Source organism: Nomascus leucogenys, chromosome 18 (assembly GCF_006542625.1).
Source record: "Nomascus leucogenys isolate Asia chromosome 18, Asia_NLE_v1, whole genome shotgun sequence".
Lineage (NCBI taxonomy): Eukaryota > Metazoa > Chordata > Mammalia > Primates > Hylobatidae > Nomascus > Nomascus leucogenys.
This window is the reverse complement of record NC_044398.1, coordinates 71,479,987-71,498,863: the sequence shown is the minus strand read 5'-3', so window position 1 is coordinate 71,498,863 and position 18,877 is coordinate 71,479,987.

Here is an 18,877-nt window from a genome sequence, read left to right as displayed (position 1 = left end):
TCACTGCATGGAAGGGAGGGAGCAAGGGCACTTCAGCCAGACTGGCCTCCTCATTGTGGTTAACATCAAGGTGTGCCAGGAGAGCAATTTCCAACAGTTTAACATGCACTTGATTGCTGCCAAGGCCCATGGGTCTTTCCTTTCCTTTCTAGAAAAGAGTAAAATCTACTTGATGAACATTCAGCAGCATGGTGTGAAGCTATTACTGCCACATTCTGGAAATCATTGCATTCTTCCAAGCAAAGAAATAAGAAAATCTTCCCAAACAAATGTCAGAAACTTTACCACACTGTCATACTTGCTGCCTGTAACATTTGTCTTTTGTTAATTTTTTTTTTTTTTTCTGGCTTTGGTCTCAAGTGTCTCTCAAGTTTTGGCAATTTCAAGTCTTCTAGTTTCCATGGAAATAGGAAACAATGATCTCTTGGAGATTAAGAGCAGGGAGATATCCACTCTAATGGGGTTCTAGAGTTTTCTTCTTTTGATAGTATTTGTGAATTGAGAGAATGTTGGTTTGGAGGCAGGGCTTCCGTGTCATGAACAAATCTTTATTTTTATGCCTATAATGCATCAGGCATTGTTCTCTTCCAGGAATGCCTCCACCTCCAAACTGCTATATTAAAGATAAACATGCTCTCCCAGATGTAGGCTCTCAGGTTTATTCTTAAGTGAAATTCAAATTGTTGAGCAGGAACTATTAGCTCTGTAGTGAGAATCTTTACCTTTTCCTTCTAGGCAACCTCAAGCACTTCAGATATTTTATAGGGCATTTTGTGACACTCGGGTTACAAAGAACCATGGTGTATACATTGTTAATTTTATTTTTTTATTATCTATTTCACAAGGAAATAAAAATCTCTGGATTTCCAGAGCAAGAAATAAACATGTAATGTTGCTTTTTTTGTTGTTCTATAATCTTGATACTTGATAGTTGCTAATATCCACAGAAAACTTGACCAGACATACCTGAAAAACTTGAAAAATCTGAAAAAGGAAAAAAATAGTTTGCTTGTCTCCTTAATAGGCAAATGTCCACAATTTTACATCCTTTCAGAGTAACTTAATTTCTTTGAGACTTTGAACCTGGAACCTGTGTGCATGTATATGACCATGTAAGACTCAGCTTTTAACCTGTTATGTAATCTGTATTGTAATATTCTACGTCTCATGCCACCAGAAAGTTTGCAAGTTCCCTGAAGGACAGATATGGAAGATTATAAAACCAGCTCCTAGTTTGACTCCGTGTGGAAGTTCAGCCTCCTGGCCTCTCCCGCACCTCTTCAGGATCTGTCCTCCTACCGAGCACCCACCTGATGGATCTCTCCCCACTGCAACCCACCCTCCTCTCCAGGACCACCTTTTCTTGCCTGTAATTCTGGCCTTAGGAATGCCCAGAGGAGATCTGTACCCAAAAAGTATGTTTGAGCAAAGCCAAGTCTCCAGAATAAAGATAATCCCAATTTACAAGTCAGCCATTAGAGATTTAATTATTTTGCACCTTCCCGAGCCCCTTTTGAAAAAAGGAGATCTGTACCCAAAAAGTATGTTTGAGCAAAGCCAAGTCTCCAGAATAAAGATAATCCCAATTTACAAGTCAGCCATTAGAGATTTAATTATTTTGCACATTCCTGAGCCCCTTTTGAAAAAATATCAATATCCTTTTAGGGGTTAAGATTTCAAGTCATTACCAGTTTATGCTCCCAAGGGATGCCTTAAGCTATGTGCCAACCTCCAGTGGAAAATTAAATTCAGGACAGGCCTTGAAGGGTGGTGCTAGGAGGAAAAGGGACACTGGGGGTTGGGGAGGACCAAATGAACTTCACTAAGGAGAGTCCATGAATTGAAGAGTCCCACCATAGACCTCCACTCCCAGCTCCAACACTGGCTTTGACTAACAAAAGTCAGTTTCACTGAAATGGTGGCAGATCATAGTAGGGCCCTAGACTCAAGCCCTAGCATCCACATCCAGGTTCTGTTTTTACAGGTCCGACACAAGATTTCACACTGTTCAATTCATGGACTCTCTTTAAAGTTCCCCTTTTACTTTTTCCCCCTTGTTGCTCCTTTGCTCCTCTGGCCTAAGTTTATCTGTGTGCATGCTTGTGTGTACACATTTTATCTGCATGTGTGAATGTCTCTGTCTGTATGCCCAGGTCGTTCTTTGTCCTGACACCAGCTTGTCTAGAAGTGGTAATCATAAAAATTAATTCAGATTACTTGTTGGATGATTTAGGTATTTTCAGCTTCATTAACAGCTAATCATGGCACAATGGATTACTCAACCAGGGTTTGAAATATGCCTTCAAGGTGGCTAGACTAACTGGAATGATCATGTGAGGGGACTTCAGCAGGGTATCATACACACACAGCTATTATGTCTTTTGTGGGAACATGCATTTGCCTACGAACTGTCTGTGCATGTTTTTGGCAGGTCTCCCTTCTTACTCTCCATTCCCTTTCCCTCCCCAGCTTCTGCCAGATCTGCCTTCAGATTCCTCAGTCATGAAGCCTCCCAGAGAGGGGTGAGAGCTCTTTTAGGTTTAACTACACCCTGAGAGGAGTGTCCCAATATGCCCACGGGTGAGGCAAAGCAGGCCAACTGCACCCCAACAGGGTTCAGCACGAGGCTGGGAGGTGAAAGATGTGTAGCCAGAAGTCTTGGAAAGGCGCCACTGGGGACATAGCCAGGTACCTTGCCGCCCTCAGAAAATGCTCCTCTTGCCATGCCCTGCAAAACTAATTAGCATCAGTGACAGAAGTGTGACCCTGGAGCCGAAGTTGTATGTGAACTCTTCCTCCAACCACTGAAAATATTCTAGTGGGTATGGGGGTCTGGTTGGTATGGGAGAATATGAGCACACTCCCCAGCTGCCACCTCACCATAGACAACCACCCACCCCGCGCAACCCCAAGCTCCAACACCGGCTTTGACTAACAAAAGTCAGTTTCGCTGAAATTGACAGCAGATCGGAGTAGGGCCCTAGACTCAAGCACTTGCAGTCACATCCAGGTTCTGTTTTTGCAGGTCTGACACAAACCACTAACTCCTCTGGCCACACAAAGTGCTCTGTGGGTAGGAGTAGCCCTACTTGCCCTTGACAGGGACCATTTTCAAGGGCTGGTTGGATTTGTCAGGGGTTTTCTCTTAACATTTGTCAATGACCATTGTCAGGTGTTGCTAGGGTTGCAGGAGAAAGGTTTCACTTGATTGGCTAAGCGACCGTATTCCTTAACCAATCCAAATGCTCTGCCTGGGGGAGGGGACTTAACAAGATAGAACAATATCAAGCACAGGCAGACGCATTCCGTGTACTAATAAGGCGTCTGGAAAAATGGAATTATAGTGTGCAGGAATCCCATGCCCCTCTGCAGCTCCAGCCATGGCGTGGTTGCTGTTAAAAATGTTACAGTGTAAGTTAAAGTCATTCCCATTGATTGGAGGACGTCAAGATTTCAAAATAGGGAGTAGCAATTGGAAGGAGGAAGTAAAACTCCTTGCTCATTGTGTTTTACAGCCTTCCTTAGTAAAACTGCTGAATTGTAATTTAAAATATTCCACCCTTTCAAATAAATTAAGTGCAGCCCTTAAAAACAGGAAATGAGAGAGGCGCACACGTATTGTCAACTAAACATTCACAGACCTTGTACCACAAAGCAAAGTTGAAAATCAGAGAACAGTCCTATGAATTTATTTTAGAATGATGCCAACAAAGGTCCCCACCAAGGGAGGTGTTATGCCTCTGGCAGTGCACTCTTGGGCTGAAATCTGAATGCTAATTAGGAAACAAATGAAAGACAAATATCAGCTTGAAGGGAAATTTGGATCTTGCAAGTTCATAGATATTCAGAGATTCCTATAAACCTTATGGTACTAAGAGCTATGGTAGCAATGGCTGAACCCTCCCTTCAGAAAATCTAACTGCAAGTAAGTCAGATGTTCCTGCTAAACTCTGGTAATAATCAAAGCAAAGCGTCCCCCTATAATTCATTTCCTCTATCCAACCCTTCTGCCCATGAAGGACCCCATAGTCAAGCTAAAGAGCCAGAGCTTAGTTTCAGGCTGAAATGGTTTTTTGGGGGTTCTGCGTTTTACTTTATATACATGTTGAAGTAAATGAGAGAAAAGGATAAAAGATTTTGAGACTGAATTCTGGGTAGTTCCCCCTCCCACCTCTATTGGTATAAAAGAGAATATTCATGAGCAGAAAACGATGTCTGAGGAGGGCTGGCAACAGGACTTCCCTAAGAGTTGCACAGAAAGTAGAGCTTCACAGTCCTCCCCCACCACATTCGGGTACCCGCTCAATGCTGCCCACACTGCAGGTCAGTGGAACCCACCTCAGTTAGACTTTGCCCTGGATCCTCCAGTGCCTTAGTGGAAACACTGTAATAGCAGGAATTACTATTCCGAAGGGGAAGAAACTTGGAGAGTATGTTTGGTTAATTCTTTGGTTGCATGTGATGCTAAATACAGATATTTGTGCTGTTGGCAACATCTTAGGAAGTGATTTAACCCACTTGCATAGCCAGACATAATTTGTCATGTGGCCCTGTGATTTTAACCCCGCTCGTTTCTCCCTTATGATTACTTCCATCATGTTTGTGTGTTACTTACTTAGGACACATCTTTATTTCAGAGGCCTCGAAGTCCTACTTGACATTTCTAACATAGAACCTAGACTTCTCCCTTCCTGAACTTATCTGCTTTCTTCAGGAACAGATCTGGGAGGCCACAAAACTAACCACCTACCTCTAATCTTCCTACTCGAGCAGTTGGACCTGGGCTGGTGTGTTACGAAACTCACCATTATGCTAGATCCTTTCCCAGCCTGGCAGGCACACCCACACAGCCACCAGCGAGTATTCCCTAGGGTTAGAACAGTCCAGGGCTTTGTGAATTGGTACTCTCTTCATATCTCGTATTTCAGCGTAACTTCCAATGAGAATCATACAGTTAGTTTTGGTTTATAAAAGTCTACTAGATCAACAACAAACAAAAACTTGGCCACTAATTTCAACCTGCAATCAAACAGCAGTTCATTCATTTAAGTTTCATCCCTTTCTTTTCCTAAATCAGTCTCGAATAAAGGGGGGGGGGATTTTTAATGATAAAAAGTAGAAAACCGAAGAAGCAAAAGGCCTGAGATACCCCACAAATAAACAAGCAGTTGCAGACCATTAATGATCACTAGGAATGGAATCACAGAAAGAGGTACTCAAGGGAGTTTGAAAGTTTGAAAGACCACATTCAGCCTGAACCCTCAAGAAAGTGTCTAAGAGAAAGTAGGCCAAAACAACAATGAAGTTAGGGTGAAAAAGATGTGAGTTTAGTTTTCAAAATGTCATGTCTGTATTGAGTGTCCTTTTGGTTCGAACAAGAAACAAAGAGAGAAATCAAACAGCTTCGCTGACAAGCAGAGCAGTTGGCAAAGAGACCAGGGTAAAATCTTGGGAAACCCTTCAATGTGTAGCCTAAAAACAACTCTAGAGAATCGCTATATTCCTTCAGTAGATCTCTATTTTCCCAAGTCCTGCTTTCTTCATAGCAGATGATTCCCACTTTCAATCTGCTCTTAATTTTGCCCCATGTCATCACTGACACCTGGGTCTCTCTGTGGATTTCTTTCTTTGAATGTTTTTAAAGCTTCTGGGGAGTCTATTTTTATTCATTCATGCCATATATTAAACTATTTAAAATATGATCTCTCAATAACATATGCTTATTAAAATATGGATTAAAAATGAATTATTAAAATAATCTACTTATCCTGCTCATAAGCATAAAGGCTGACTTGATTCCAGAACAAGGCCATGACCAGGTAGTTTTGCCTGCAGCGACTCCTTCCAGCCATCAAAACACAAAGCTTCTTATTATAAAACAAAGTGAAAAGGGAGGTCTAGAGTTCGATTCATTCTGTGGGATGCTCTTGAGAGTGTAAACAGATCACCAGGTTTTCCTCAGTTGTTCCCAGTATGTACGGACATGGATGTTTCTTTAGGCAAATACTTCTGTTACAGTGACCACAGTGAAGCTTTGGATTATCTTAAGCCTACAACACATTTTGTGAACACCATTTATTAATATCAATGTACTTTGTTTAGGCCACCGAGAGCAATAACTACCAAAAATTTGATAAATTAGATTTAAGCAAAATAAAAAACCTCTCCTGAAAAGAGACCATTAAAAAATGAATAGTCAAGACATAGACTGGAAGAAATTATTTACAAAGCATAAACTTGACAGAGGACTGATATCCAGGGTATGTAAAGGACTCCCACTTATTAATAAAGAGAAAACATTTTTTGAATGGATGGAAGACACTTTACCAAAGAAGATATATAAATGGCAGATAAGCACATGACAACGTGCTCAATATCTTTAGTCGTTAAGAAAACTCAAATTAAAACCTGAATGAAGTATCACTACTGCCAGGATGGTTTAAAATATAAAGACCGAAAACACTAAATGTCAGCAAAGATGTGGAACAACTGGAACTCCCATACATTGTTGATATGAATATAAAATGGTACATCAACTTTGGAAAAATAAATAGCATTTTCTTCAAAAACTAAATATATACTAGCTGTGATCCTGCAATTACGTAAGTAGGTCTTTTCCTAAGGGAAATGAAAACATATGTTTATCAAAATACTTGTGTAAGAGTGTTCATAGCAGCTCTATAAGTAATAGTCAAAAACTGAATACAGCCCAGGTATCCATCAAGAAGAGAATGAATGCGCAGGGGCTGGGCACGGTGGCTCACTCCTGTAATCCCAGCACTTTGGGAGGCCAATGCAGGTGGATCACTTGAAGTCAGGAGTTCAAGACCAGCCTGGCCAACCTGGTGAAAACCCCGTCTCTACTAAAAATGCAGAAAATAGCCGAGTATGGTGGTGGGTGCCCGTAATCCCAGCTACTCAAGAGGCTGAGGCAAGAGAATCGCTTGAACCCACTTGCAGTGACCTGAGATCACACCACTGCAGTCCAGCCTGGGCAACAGAGTGAAGCTCCATCTCAAAGAGAGAGAGAGAGAGAGAGAGAATAAATGTGCAAACTGTGGTTTAGTCATACAATGGAATACTACTCAGTAATACAAAAGAATGAGCTACTACTGTTCACACAATAACGTGAACAAATCTCAAAAAGATTATGCTGACTGAAAGAAGTCTTACACAAATAATTCATCCTATTTGACCCATTCATATGAAATTATAGAATAGACAAAGCTAATCTGTGGTGAAAAAAATCAAAACAGTGGTTGCCTCTGGGTTTGGGAAAGGGATTAGGAACAAGGATTGACAGGAAAGATAAATGAGGGACCTTCCCAGGTGATGACAATATTTTATATCTCAGTAAGGGTTTGGGCACACAGGGATATATTTGTCAAAACTCCGAAACTGGACACTTAGTGTTTACGTTTAAAATCTGTAAATTTCATGTCAAATGAAAAAAGTAAATATCAAACTGAAGTTTTTAAGTAGAAATTGGTGGATGCCTATAATTTACTTTTAAACACATGAAAAAATAAGATGAATTAACGGAGGAGGGCTGTATAAATATGTGATAAAGCAAGAAGAGTCAAGTATTAATAGCAGAATCTACAACTAGATCATGGGCATATAGGTGTTCACTGTAAAATTCTTTTAATGTGGTGCATATTTGAAAATACTGATAACAAAGCACTGGGAGGAAATCTATGTGCTCCTCTGACCCATGAACCCTCTTCAGGTGTTTGGTAGATCTGAATGCTCTATTTTTTCATGCTCATACTAGCAGATTATAAAGAGGGAAGATGAAGGCTGGAATTGGAAAAATGTCATATCTGAATTCTTTTTCTTTTCAAATCTAGCCTTTCATATCTTTTTATTTTAGTAGGCAAAAGAAGCCAGGAAATGGTTATTATGAGAGGAAAAGAGAGGGTAGAGATCTGTGACCCTAAAAACAGCAACAGTAACGGAATTCCTACTGTAAAATATTGAATATCAAGAGCAGACACACACTCCAGACTTGTAGAATGAAAAAATTAATGAAAACACCAAGGCTGCATCCTCAGAACCACGGAGGAATGATAATTACAGACAGTATTTCTGGAGCAGACACATAACCTTGATTCCCAGGATACCCCCTAAAGCGCTCTAATAGTATGCTATTTGTGGAAGGTTTTTCCACCTTTAATAACAGAGAAATAATGTTAGAAGGAAAGAAATCCCTTATTTAGCCACTGGGGTGTCATTATTGAGCCCCAGCTGAAGGCCCCCTTAAAAGCATCCATATGGTAAAAGAACATGTTTCCCTACGAAATCAAAACTGAGTACATCTGAGACTTTTGAACATCTTTTTCCTTGGATCTTAAAATGGATTTGTGCATATTTGTGAAAAAAATTTTATGATGTGCTATCTTCCAAAGTGAATGGTTATTTATAATTCATAAAAGACCTGAGCACAGGAAAAATTTTCCCTTTTATTAGCCCTGTAAAGTTAGACCAGCTGATCTTTTAGTGCATATTACAGACATCAAATTCTCTGTGTGGTTGAAGTTTCTCTTCAAACTTAATGCAAGAGGCAGTGCTACTGAATCTGTTGTTCAAAAGCTGGTGGGGTCCACATCTCTTTTGATTAAATGTTAAATAAACAAAACATCACTCTCAGAGATGGTCTCTGAAGACACAGAAGGGAAAATACTTGGAATGCTAAACATACTTTTTAAAACTTGCACAGCCTTTTGTAAAACACAGCAACATACTTTCAAATGGATTTTCTTTTCTGTCTCCAGCATTTAACCAGTCTTCAGACACAGTTGCCACATCATTTCCTTTCAGCTGCTGCAGGCTACTTGTGAGTCAGAGTACTGATATCATGAGCAGGAATGACCTGGGTGGAGGAATAGCAGCACTGGGGATTTGGATGCATGACAGGAGCCCCAATGCCAAGGGCTTCCATCCAGCTGCACCTGCACATCCTCTGCCAGTCATCCCCCACCAGCAGTCCCCCGCCAGTCGTGATATCACAGAAAGTTATTTCCTTCAAGGAATCCAACTTTCTTAGCTCACCCTGCCAGGGTCACATCCACCCTATTTACTGGTGTGTCACATACCCACATAAGACAGTTGCACAGAATTTTTAGAAATCTAAGTTAAATCTGAAAATAGCGTGTTTTTGCTTCCTTTGAAGTACCCTGCCTTTGAATAATCCAGATGAGCCTTGTAAGCTCCCTCATAAAAGTATACGGAGATAGGAATTTTTTTTGTATCCTGACTTTTTTTTTTTTTTGAGACAGAGTCTTGCTCTGTCGCCCAGTCTGGAGCGCAGTGGCACGATCTCGGCTCACTGAAACCTCCACCTCCTGGATTCAGGCGATCCTCCCGCCTCAGCTACCCCAGTAGTTGGGAGCACAGGCATGTACCACCACGCCCTGCTAATTTTTGTATTTTTAGTAGAGTTGGGGTTTTGCCATGTTGACCAGGCTGGTCTTGAGCTCCTGACCTCCAGTAATCCATCTGCCTCGGCCTCCCAAAGTCCTGGGATTATAGACGTGAGCCACCGCACCCAGCCAAATACGGATTCTTAACTGCCAAAAAGCCAACTCACTTATGGAACAGGATCCTTGGCCAGAAAGAATTGCCTAATTCTCTATTCTATAACCTACTCCTGCCCTGGCTACTTTCAACAACCAGTGACTTTCTTTTCCTTTCCTTTTCTTTTCTTTTCTTTCTTTCTTTCTTTCTTTTTTTTTTTTTTTTTTTGAGATGGAGTCTCTGTCACCCAGGCTGGAGTGCAGTGGCACGATCTTGGCACTGCAACCTCCTGGGTTCCAGCAATTGTCCTGCCTCAGCCTCCCAAGTAGCTGGGACTACAGGCGTGCGCTGCCATGCCCAGCTAACTTTTTTTTTTTTTTTTTTGTAGAGACGGGGTTTCACCATGTTGGCCAGGCTGGTCTCCAACTCCTGACCTCAAGTGATCTGCCCACCTCGGCCTCCCAAAGTGCTGGGATTACAGTCATGAGCCATCATGCCTGGCCATCAATGACTTTCAATCAGTTCTAAAGTCCCTGCTGCCCTGAGTGATTTTTTCATCTTACAGATTGTCGGGATGGCTGCTGAAAGAGAATCATAAAGCCGAAACCAATTCTGAAGTTCTTTGCTTCTGAGAAATGAGAAGTGTCTCGATACTGGGTGGCGAAGGAAGAAAGAGTGAAGACGCAGTTAGGGAGGCTACCATTTGATGGACAGACCCCACAGAGGGCTCTCCTTAGGAAGGAAAGGCTGACTTTTGGATGGTTCTGTCCTCTCCTTTTCTACTTACTAGCTGTTAGGCTTTCAGCTGCAAGAAAACAGTGTAAATGCAAGGACAAGGGATGGAATATTCAAGTGCATTTTGAACGAGTGTTTTTACCATCTTGTGCTGCCTGACTCAGAAGATAAGAATGAGGAGATCTCAACCTCTTGACAAGGTGCCAGTGGTACTTGTAGTACCCACAGTGGGAATGGAAAAGGCAGTATTTATTCCGAGGTCCCTGACAACATCATCGTTAAGTCATTCGTCCACTCCTAAGTAGCTTGCATTTTACAAGATCCGGTGAGAAAGAGGCTTCACGAGCTGTACTGGGCATTTTTTTCCCTTTCCACCCTTACCTAACATATCTAAGCACTGTTTGGAAAAAATTGGATGACGAAACTGAACATGCTATATGCTATTATATTTGTTTTAGTTTAATATATCCAGAATTTATTTTCCTGTTGCAAAAATGAAAGTTTTAGTCCTTTCTCTTCATCATCAACTACTCAAAATACGAAATCATTACATAATACCTACATTAAGTAACTACTATGTGTCACATCCATCCATCTGCACATCCATCCACGAGTATTTCTTGAGTACTTAGCATGTGCCTATGACCCTATGGTGGAGATATGGAGAGGAACAATTTGCAAGCCTTGTCCTTCAGAAGCTTGCAGGCATGCAGATGATGCTGTGTTTTGTGTCTCCTGTGTATACCTTCATTGAACACAGTTAACTTTCTATTGTTGCTACACCTGGACAGGACAGCAGGGGATGTGGCTTTGCCCCGGACAGTGCCCTTAGGTTCATAAACTTTACCTACTCCATTGTCTATGCTTGCTATCCACCCTGTCCACTGAAGCATGATACACAGTCAAGAGAAAAATTAATGTTTACTTCAATGGGAGAAAATTTCAGGACATAGCTCAGATAAAATACAGAATAATGTCAAATATTCACTTTGTAATTGTAAAATTGAAACAGCCACTGCCAAGTATAGTGTATTTGATTTTCTCTCCTTTCTAGGCTACTGACCCCTCCTTCAGAACTAGGCCTTTGGGGTTACAGCTCATCTGGCTTAATTCACCCATTCTGTCCTTCAGTCCAATCACTTTTCTGGTCTCCAGAAGCAAGCCATGAGGTCCTTTCCTTCGGTGGCGGGGGACAGGAGGGACCGTAAGTGTAGGTTCCTCATCCATCATCCAGTGAACCAGTATTTCCTTTGAAATACTGTTGTGTCTTGGGTGGGGGGCTTGTGAAGGGGGGAACTGAACTGGAAGGAAACCTGGGCTGGGGAAGGGCACCCAAGGCTTTCCCTTATGCTGTGTTCACCCAAACCTCGGACAAGCACTAGAGTTTGTTTATGGCATTTCATAAATAGGCCAGACAGCTCTCCTGGCTAATACTTCCTGAAAAAGTTTACATCCCCCAGGACAAGGTCAGAGCTTCCCGGCTTGCCTGCAGCAGTTTAGCAAGGCTGGGTTACAGGTATGCAAATACATTACAGATGGGTTAAGATAGGGATCCTCTCGGCCCTGGGGGCTGCCGGCCAGGGCCTGAGGCAATTAGAGCAGCCACCTGCGGAAAGGTAGGGCAGCTCTGCCCCACCATTTTTTTTTTTTTAAATCAATGTTACCTAAAGGGAAATGCTCCACCTTTTATCATCTGAGCTGATAAGAGTTCTGGAGAGATGACTGAAGATAGCTCCCTCTGTTTGCCTAGGGGCAAGAAATTCTAGTCAGCCATCAGTCCCATTGCTGGCCCTCGGTGCAGAGGCCAGCCCCAGTCCAGGAGTTTCATCCTTAGTCTCAAGACCCTCTCCCCAATCCTTCATTCCTTCTTGCGCTGCACCACAGCTGAGCATTTCTGGCTGCTCTTCTGCCCTGTGTTTATGACCTTCGCTTTGGGTACCACTAGCCCCAGGTTGGCCCAGAGTCTTCATCCTCGGTCCCCTCAGCCTAGCAGGTCCAATAGAAATATAATGCCAGTTATGTAATTTTAATTTTCCTACTAGCCATATTTTAAAAGATTTTAAAACAGGTAATATTAGAGATTTTTGCATCCAAATTTACTTATTTATTTAAACAGCATTGTCCAGATGCAATTCACACATCATATGATTCACCCATTTAAAGTGTGCCGTTTAGTATGCTCACAGAGTTCTTCTTCTTCTTCTTCTTCTTCTTCTTATTATTATTATTATTATTGAGACAGAGTCTCACTCTGTCACCCAGGCTGGGGTGCAGTGGCGTGATCTCGGCTCACTGCAACCTCCGCCTCCTGGGTTCAAGTGATTCTCCTGCCTCAGCCTCCCGAGTAGCTGGGACTACAGGCACGTCCCATCACGACTGGATAATTTTTTGTATTTTTAGTAAAGATGGGGTTTCACCATTTTGGTGAAGCTGGTCTCGAACTCTTGACCTCAAGTGATCCACCCACCTCAGCCTCCCAAAATGTTGGGATTACAGGCGTGAGCCACCGTGCCCAGTCTGTGTTCATAGAGTTCTACAACACACCACAGTCAATTTTTTTTTTTTTTTTTTTTTTTGGAGTCAGGGTCTCGCTCTGGTCCGGTTGGAGTGCAGTGGTGCAATCATAGCTCACTGCAGCCTTGAACTCCTAGATTCAAGCCATCCTCTCACCTCAGCTTCCCAAGTAGGTGAGAACACAGGTGCACACCACCATGCCCTGCTAACTTTTTCTATTTTGTAGAGATAGTTTCTCACTATGTTGGCCAGGCTGGTCTCGAACTCCTGACCTCAAGTGATCTTCCCATTTTGGCCTCCCAAAGTGCTAGGATTACACGCATTTCCTCATGATCAATATTAGAATATTTTTTTCACCCCATAAAGAAACCCCATACCATTGCACCCACTTTCCATTTCCCTCCAAATCTCGCCAGCCCTAGGCAACCACTAATCTACCTTTTGTCTCTACCGATTTGCTTATTGGCCATTTCATATAAATGGAATCATGCAATGGGTAGCCTTTTGTGTGTGGCTTCTTTCCCTTAGCACAATGTTTTCAAAGTTCATCCATGTTATAGCATTCATTTTAGTCGTGTATTTTATTTAAGCCAATCAACCCAAAGTATTATCATTTTAACATATAGTTAATAAAAGATTAATAATATGTTTTACTTTTTAAAAATATGTCTGGCCGGGCGCGGTGGCTCACGCTTGTAATCCCAGCACTTTGGGAGGCCGAGGCGGGAGGATCACGAGGTCAGGAAATCGAGACCACGGTGAAATCCTGTCTCTACTAAAAATACAAAAAAAATTAGCCGGGTGTGGTGGCGGGCGCCTGTAGTCCCAGCTACTCGGAGAGGCTGAGGCAGGAGAATGGCGTGAACCTGGGAGGCGGAGCTTGCAGTGAGCCGAGATTGCGCCACTGCACTCCAGCCTGGGCGACAGAGCGAGACTCTGTCTCAAAAAAATAAAAAATAAAAATATGTCTTTGAATTTTGGTGTGTGTTTTTACAAATACAGCACATTTTAAGTGCTTAGTAGCTACATGTGGCTAGTGGCTACTGTAAACAGCACAGCCCTAGTCAATGTCTTTTATGTTACCTTTTAAAAACAAGAACAACAACTCTCTCCACTTACCACCTCAATCCTGGGGACTCCCTCACTCCCATCAGTACCTACACCATCATTTACAGGTGGCTTGAGGATTTTAAGGCGGTCACTATGTTGCGGTGCTAAATTCTTCTTTTTCTTCCCTCCTAGAAGGCCCCCAGCTCCTGCTTCTGCCTTGTGCATTGCAACTGAGATCAAAGCCCTCAAGCAGATAACTGGAGCTCACCCTGCCTGCTCACTACCTGCTTGCCCTGTTTCCCTGTGCCTCATGGTTAGACGATGCATCTTACTAAAGTGAAACGTTCTGTTTCCCTTCATGAGAACACTCTAGAAAAACCTAACAAGAGAAGCTTTCCTCTTACTTTAAAAAAACAAGCTTGTCATTTCTTAATTTTCTCCCTGGTCCATTTTCAACACCCATTGTTTTGCTCAGAGTGGTTCTAAGCACTCAGATAAAGCTCACTGGTAGGGGTAGATTTGTGAAATTGCTACAAGCTTCCTCACAGCTTTCTCCTGCTCCTGTCAGGCATTTCCCCAAGAAAATGGATGTTTAATCAGTGCAAGGGTACGTTTTATTAGTCCGGCTCATGAGCCATCACCTTCATTCAGGCTCAAGGGAGACCACAGAAAGAAACCTACAGTGCTGGCAGTGGCTGCCCGGGATGCAGGAATTTCAACACGAAGCAGCACCTTTATGAACTACGCACAGTATTTATCTCAGTATAGCTCTGTCTGTATGGTAATAAGTAAGTTATTTCTAAACCTTTGTGACTCAAGATTGGCACATGAAAATGTTTGTGAAATTACCTTTTTGAGGGAAAAGCTTAAAAAATTATTTAGTTCACAAAATGGAAGATTGAGGGCAAGTTTAGTAGAAATGTGAGAACAGCAATATTAGCATCTTTCCTGTTTCTCTTTAGAGTCGGAAGGGAGAACATGTGCTAAAATCGCTGCAGAAGGAATTTGGTGTTGACTTTCCGAAGAATTTCCTGCTAATAACATTGAAGTGCTGGAGAACCTCACAGAAGGAGCTTCAGGGTTTTGTTCTATCAACATCTCCTGAGCACCTTCTGGAGATTTCCTGGTTTGTGTCTAATTCTGTCCTACAGCTATATCAGGAAGATTTCACCCAAATGCTTTTGCAGAGTCTGATTTTCCTAAACTGAAGTGTTGCTATCTCTTTTTTCAAACTTAACTTTTCTTTTTATTCTCAGCCACCTATGAAGTTTCCCTGGGCCCACAAGTCCTGGAGCCTGCCATACACACACACACATACACACACAAAAAAGCTTTAAAAATCGAGCATTATTTGAAAAGTAGAAAATCTACACAAGTCAAGAGTTCTTTAGCCTCTTGGTCAAAAAGCCATTCATAAAGCAATGGCATTCTGGGAAAAGTGGCAGCAATGGTAGTCACCTCAAAGGTTTGGAGACTTCCTGTGAGCTTATTTATATCAACTACCTCTTTTTATTCAACTAAAACCTTGTTTTCTACAGAAAATGGCAATACCATTACCATTCTAGGATTCCCTGTGTTAAGCCTCACCCTGCAAGGGCTTGGCTGTCTATGCAGAACAGTTACAACACCCAGAGCCCCAGGGAATGTCATAAAATTTTACCATATCCAGTGACACCCTATTCAATGAGCTGTAGAGAACCAAGTTTTCTTCTGAACACCCTGGCTATGAATCATTGACTTGCAGACTTCCATTTGGAGTTGTTTTCCTGTTGTAATTAATTTTTCCTTGTGTTATGCACATTTATGAGCACCTAACCTTTCTTAGGGATGCGTGTCTAATTCCACATAATTCTGAAATTCTTCAGTTGTTTACACAGCAATCTTGTGTGATCCAGGCTACTCTATTATTGCTATCATTTTAAGATTGAAACATCTTAATAGTCCCATTTTTTTTCTTTTCCTCTTGCTTATTTCCAAATGGAAGGAATTCTTATGAGGTAATAGGGCGGTGGGGAGGAGACGGTTTGCTTTAACTTCTGCTAGTTATTCCATGGTATGCCCGAATGGGTTATTTGCATCTGGTCTCTATTTGTTAACATCAGTGGGCTGTGTTTGCATAACTAGATCAAATTATGAAAGGATTTACATTTTGAATGGTTAACTCTCACCAAATAAACACACACACACACACACACACACACACACACACACACACACACACACGATCAAGCTCCAAGCTGGAGACACCAGCCTTGGGAAACCTTTGCTAGAGAAAAAAGGATTCCCCTACAGTTCATGACAAAGCCGTTCTGGTTTCAATTTCCCCTCTCCTTTTGAAATAAGATCCATTACCCTCAGCCCTCCACCTAGAGTAAAGTAGCTGGGACTTGGAGGAAGTGGCATGGCAGACCACCCAACAACAGGGGCGTCTGATGTGGAAGGGAAAAGTTAAACCACAAATCTAAAGATGATGTCAAAGAGATGAATCATGCTCCCATTTCTCTCCAGTGAAGATCCGCACGCTGGAGTGTTCAGTTACTCACCCAGCTAGAAGGGGCTGGACTAAGTCACTTTCTAGTCCATACCTCAGCCTTCAGGCAGTGCCCAACAAACCCTTTCAAGAGACTCTTTCGCTTTGAAGTTCTTGAGAAATGTTTCTATTCTCTAAATTCCTCAGGCTGTCTTCTGTCAACATACCTATCTCTTCCTTTTACTCATACACATTTTCTTATCACTATCTGATGTGTTTTGTCCCTTCCACTAAGCTGTGAAGTTCCTGAAGCCAAAGAATGGGTCTTGTTCCACCAGAGGGTGGCCAGCACCTCCATGCTAATACCAGGGACAGGGGAGTTAGCCCACATCGCTGAGCTTGCATTACTTGTTTTGTTACCACTCTGGATAAAGATTCTCTCCCTTAGATTGTGAAATTTGGGAGGGCAGGACTTCAGTTAGTGGAAAATGCAAGTGACTCCCTGCCAGAGTCAGCTTCATTAGTGGATGCAGGAAGCAGCCACATCTAGGGTGTGTGATTTCAGGGTTTTTGGTAACACCTTCCACCCTCAACTTCTAAAATTCCACCAACTGTCACTTTTTTCACTTACTGTTTTGAGCCTTGTTCAAATACAAAGTCATACATGTAGTGTGACTTTAAAACCTTTTAATGATCTTCATATAATTTATATAACTTATCATGTTACTACTTAGAGTAGATAAAGGAAAGATACTGAGTGTGGGAAAAGGAGGAGATATGACCAGAAAGGTGGGAGGGAAGTTTGGATGTCAATCGGCCCTAATCACACCAAAATCTTTTCAATAATGTGTGATGGTGTTGCTATGAAGCATTTCTATTCAAAAGCACAGCAGATTCTTTGTCTGTTGACTAGAATATGAATAAGAAATAAGAATGGATGCATTTAAAGAGTGCTCACTGTGTGCCAGAGAGTGCTCTAAATACCTATGAGCAGCCCAATAGACCCTGCAACGCCCTGTTATCCTTCCAATTTTACAGATGAGAAAACTGAGGGATGGGGGATCCAAAAGTCATCAAGGCAAGAAAGTGGCAGACCAAGAAGAGTAAGAATTATTGACACTTTTATTTTTATTCCTTTTTTTTTTTTTTTTTGAGACAAGGTATCACTCTGTTTCCCCGGCTGGAGGGCAGTACTGCCATCATAGCTCACTGCAGCCTTGAACTTCTGGGCTCAAGGGATCCTTCCTACTCTGTCTCTTGAGTAGCTGGGATTACAGGAAAGAGCCACCATACCCATTTGATATTTTTAAAAAGAAATTTTTTTAGACACAGGTCTTGGTATGTTGCCCAAGCTGATCTCAAACTCCTGGACTCAAACAACCCTCCCACCTTGGCCTCCCAAAGTGCGGGGGTTGGGCGCCTCACTCATTATTATCTTTGAAATAATTAAGCTCACCTTCCCTCATCCCTTTCCCACATTCACCCCCATGATTTTCATCCTTCTCCCCTCTTGCCACTTACCTTAGATAATCCTAATGAATCCTAAATGTGGGAAATAAAGTTTCACCTAAGGAGGCAGAAATGATGTTCTTGGCATACATAAGGTCCTTCTACAAAGAAGAGTTTTCAAGAAATGACAACCAATACGCTGTCATTGACAACACTTTTTAAAATGTAAATTGTGATTCAATACTTTAAAAGTACCCAGGGATTCCTCTAAATTGCAATACGCCCATTGGGGTGATTCCCCCCCCCCCACAAACACGCTATTGACTAAACAGAGATTATAACCATGGCAACCTTTACATCACTTGACACATGAATATGGAGCCCAGCCTTCCTGGTGGGGAGGGGTGCTGCTCTGGGTATGTACCCTGCATGCTGTTATAAGCCGTGTGTAAACAGACACTCACTTGACTCAGCCAACAACTTCTTTTCCTTAAAGAGGATGGGTTGAGAAAGTTCTCTGGCTCTGACTAGGGAAGATAGAGTCTTTATTAACCTTTAGATTAGAAAAATTAAATATGTTGGTTCCCTAGAATCTAGGTGATTGCCCAGTAAACAGGAGGAGACCAAGTTAAAGTTAAAAAAAGAAAAGCAGATAAATAGCAGAGCAAGAGGCAGGATGCATCATGCCTCCGTCACTACATGTTTGTAGGGTTTTGTTAAAGACAATGGTATGACGTTAAAACTTGGATTGCCTTGAGTACACCCTCACAGCGCTGCTCATGGGGCAATCATGCCTGGGAGATGACCTGGGGCACCACGCCCTGCCTATCTCAGATAAGGAACTCCAGGCAGCAGTGGCGAAGCTGAGCAGCTCCATCCTTAAGGGGCGGAGGCCGGCTCATATTTGCCTATTAGGGCCGTGCGACGCCGAGGTTCTGCTGGGTCCCTCCTGGAAATAGATCCTTCCCAGCCAGCACCCGAAGTCAGCAGCAGAGGGCAAAGCACCTGGGCTTTAGCTCCAAGCTCCACAATCCTCCTGGTGAGTTTGAGCCTAAGGGGTTTTTACATGTAATGTGACTTAAAACCTTTTAGCAATCTTTATAAAATTTATATAAAAGAAATAGCTCCTCAGCCAGTGTGGTG